The 4,265-nt window shown below is 35.5% G+C and overlaps 1 long non-coding RNA gene across 1 annotated transcript; it reads right to left on the bottom strand.

Annotated features, from left to right (window-relative positions):
• LOC107948849 (uncharacterized) lies at positions 1-3,435 on the bottom strand. The gene is made up of 2 exons (XR_001697574.2): positions 3,284-3,435; positions 1-2,951 (listed from the first exon to the last, which is right to left on the bottom strand). It is a non-coding gene; the product is annotated as an uncharacterized lncRNA (long non-coding RNA).
• Positions 3,436-4,265: the final 830 nt, after the last annotated feature.

Raw genomic sequence — 4,265 nt, forward strand, 5'->3', positions numbered from 1 at the left:
TAATGGGATAAAATTGGGATAGACTTTCAAGATTCTCTATTTTCAAGATCAGTACAAATAAGGTACGATTAATCCAACCTTCAATACTACCATTATTCCTAATATTCTTCACAAAATCATAGAGACTTTGTCCAATCACCACCCAATTTTTTGGTAGAAGATTGTATGAAACCCATCAATTTCTAGAGCTTTCAAAGGAGCCATATCAAACACAACCTTTTAGATTTCCTCATTCATGGTAATGGCCTTCAAGGAATCACACTTAGCTTCGGTCATCTTATAAAGCAACCCTTATTGGATATATCCAGTATCCAGTAGCCTTTCTTTTGTGAAGAGAGCTTTGTAAAACTTCGTAGCCAATTGCTGTAACACTTGAGGGTCACCATACCAACTATCGCCCCTCAATTTTAACACAATGATTTAATTAGACCTCCTTCTAATAATAGTGCTAGCATGAAAAGAATTACTGTTACAGTCACCATCACACACCCATTTACAACGTGCCTTTTATTACCAAACACTCTCCTCTTAGGTAAGGACTTCCTCCAGCTCAATTTTTAGTTGTTTCTCAAACTTAATAAGGAAGTTTGAGGGATACTTGTCAAGTCTTTTTTCAATGCCCTTAAGCCTAGCCATAAACTCCCTTTTCTTATTCCCAATATGATCAAAAGAGCTAACTTTCCACTCTTTGCTTTAGAGTTAAATTTCTCGATATTTGCCACCACTTCTTCGCCCAATGGCCAAGAATTATTCAAGACCAAATCAAACTAGTCATGTTCCAACCAAGCAACAATGAATCTAAATGGTCTTTTATTATTGGAGAGGACCTAAACCCTAGTAAAGACATAAATCGGTCTATAGTTTGACCCAATACGTTAAAGATAGGCCATAGAAAAATCAAGAAATGATCCATTTAATCAGCATTCATTTTTAGACGTTGAAAAAGCGAACCTCGCTATAAGTGAAGGTCAACCCTTTGTAACCCATATAAAACAACCCATAATCAAACACAAAATTCTAGATAAGACAACCAATACCCATACGAGTCCCTGCACCTCATTTCCTTTCTTTGCTGGACATATTAGCATTAAAATCCCCACGAGCAACCACGGTACATTCCTTTGGGGAATCAATGATGGTAAATGGTTCCACAAATACTTGCATTTTACTGCGTTAGGACTTGCATAAACTATGGTAAACAAAATACTTTGTTTCATACATTGCCTGAAACACCAGCAATAAATGAACTGGGTTGAAACTTCGACAACATCTATCATCATTTTCTCCTTTCAGAGCATCCAAATACCACCTGAAAGCCCCTTTGCTTCAACCCTGTATGAACAATCGTAAGTAGTTCTCTATATATCCTCATCAACTTTCTTTGTACTTACTCTGATTTTCATCAACACTAAAACATCTGGTTTTTGTGTCTGCAAAATACTTTTTAAAACAATACTAAATTCAAGGCTAGTAGCCCCTTGATAATCCAACATACAATTTTAATATCCATAAAACCAAAATAAACAAAAAAGAAGCATTTATTGCCCCATTGACATACGATCTGCTATAGGAGTCTCCCCCCCGCCTTGCTTGACTACCTTATCCTGGTGAATCGAATCTTTCCCAATCGGATCTTCCATCAAATTCTCTAAACCCAAGTTAACCCTCCCCACAGTCGCCACTTTCATAGGTATCTCAAGTTCATCTTCTAAATCACGAGCTTTATTTGAATCATCAAGCTCTTTCGAGAGAGAGAGTAAACTACTATGTTAAAATAGTATTTGAAGGTGGTTTTTGTTCTAATCTCATACACACTTTATACCCCATTTGATAATCTCTTTCATGGATAAAGCTTTATTTTTTATTGTTGTTGAGCCTTTAGTTTTGCATGGTCCATGCATCCCTTGTGCAGGTTCATTCTTACCACTTCCTTCCTCAATTGAAACAACTCTATGGCACGTGCTTGGGAGGATTGTATTTTTCTCAACAATAATTGGGTCGTTACCTTCCCAATGGATTGATTTTAAACCACTTGGTCCACGTATCCACTTCTCAACACAACCCTTTAACACAGTTGGCCCATTCACTCCACTTGTCCCAATATTACTTTGGTCCACCTTCAACCTTTCATTCATTACTTAATCAACAACCACTTCTTTGTTTTTTTTCTAATCCCATATTTTCCGTGATCAACCCCTCTTTTCCTTGGTTTCTTTTATTTTTTTCAACCTTCTTACCATTTTCATCTCCCTTAATAGTCGCATTATTTTCACCCCTGTAATTTTACACTTCCTTAAATCTTAGATCTTCCAAATCAACAAGAATATCAAATCGAGTATTGTTCGGAGATATCTTTTCACCAGTAGAACTCTTTCCATTATTAATTACTTTTATTTTTTTAGCTGATCGACATTTTTAGCCTGACACTTACATACAAAGTCCAAAACAGTTTTGTCTAGTCGCAATCTTCTAGCCAGATGGCGATGATGGTTGTGAAACAGTAGCAGTGCCCCTTGCCATCTCCGTTTCTTTAACCTTTAATGGGCAGGTTTCCAGAATATGACCATAGCACCCACACTTGTAGCATATCAATGGTAGCACCTCGTACTCAACACAATATGGTACAGCATTAATGCCAACAAACACTTTGTTATAGGCCAATTTTGGGCCAGTTCACATCACACAAAGCCCAAATACAAAAATAACCCACCTAAATACCAACTAACCCATAACCCAATTATCCCTTAACCCATCAACTAACAGCCCAAATCCCACCAAAACCCTTAGCCTATTTTAACCCTAACCTATTCCCAACAAATCAGAAAACAGAAAATTAAAAAAAAACCTACTCCCACTTACCTCTGCCGACTCAGTCTCTGCCAACACCATTCCCTGGCGCCACCTGCCCCAAGGTCACGTCCACCACCACTGTCTCCATCAGCAACTTGCACCTGCAACCATTGAAAAAACGAAAAGACAGAAAACAATAGAAAAATAGCTTGTAGATGGCTATAAAAGCCGATTAAAATGATTTGTAAGGGGTTTGAATTCTTTTCAATACACGCATATATTTTCAAAGAAAAGCAGTAGATAGAGCAAGAAAATCGATTGAAATCAGAGAATCAAAGCATTAACAATCAAAAAAATAAAAACCCAAGGTGATTCTATTTTGTTTTAACTACTGTTTTAGATTGATTTTTGCACAAACATATATTAAATAAATACTAAATATTTAAGAATATAATGCAAAAAAGATAATAATAAAAAACTAAAAAAATTGAACCTTTTGAACTTCCGGCCACCGCGTACGGTAGCCGGCGCCGGAGGCGGACGGTGGCCGACGATTGGCCGGTGACCGGCCCCACCCTGGCCGGAATCCCTCTCTCCTTTCTCCCCTCTCTCTTTTTTCTTTTTTTTTTCTTCTTCTGCTGTTACAAATGAATTTTTAAAAAAAAATTGGCTTTTATAGGGACCAAAACGCACCGTTTTGGTCCCCCCATTAAATGAAAAACGACGTCATTTTGGCCCCGGGTCGGGTCGACCCGACCCGCTCCAGGAAGATCAGCGTGTTTTCTGAAGGAGGGGCTATTTTCGAAATTGGTCCTTCCGAATTTTTGGTGTTTTAAATCAGGTTTATATTTATTTACAAATTGGCCCTATTAATTGTTGTGTTTTTCAATTGGGTCTCCCCGTGCTGCGCTGCTTTTCGATCAGGGGATTTATTGCGCTTTTGGTCGCCCAGGTTGCGCGCATATCACTTTTTAGTCCTTTTCACTTTGTTTTTTTTTAAATCGCCCCAAGACTTCGTTTTTGTTCCAAATTTAGTCCTTTTTTTTTATTTAAGTTCATTTTCATATCATTTTTGTTATTTTATTTCTATATTATTATTATTATTTTTATTATTCCTCTTATTATATATCATCAATGTATTATTATTATAGGCAATATTATTATTTCTAATATATACATGTATGACGTACATATTTTTTTTAATATTATAATGTATTTATGCAATATTATTTATAAGTTTTTATATTAATGATTTTTTTTATATATTAGGTATATATTATGTATTTATTCTAATACTATATCATATACATACTCTTTTTGTATTATTATATATATTAATATCATACTTTTGTTGTTATGTATATATTTTAATATTGTTAGTTATAAATATTTTATAATATTGTATGCATATTTCTAATACCATGGTATATTCTCCAACGTCGTCATTATTTATGTATATGTACACATTTATGTAT

Source organism: Gossypium hirsutum, chromosome A04, assembly GCF_007990345.1.
Source record: "Gossypium hirsutum isolate 1008001.06 chromosome A04, Gossypium_hirsutum_v2.1, whole genome shotgun sequence".
In the NCBI taxonomy this organism is placed as follows: Eukaryota; Viridiplantae; Streptophyta; class Magnoliopsida; order Malvales; family Malvaceae; genus Gossypium; species Gossypium hirsutum.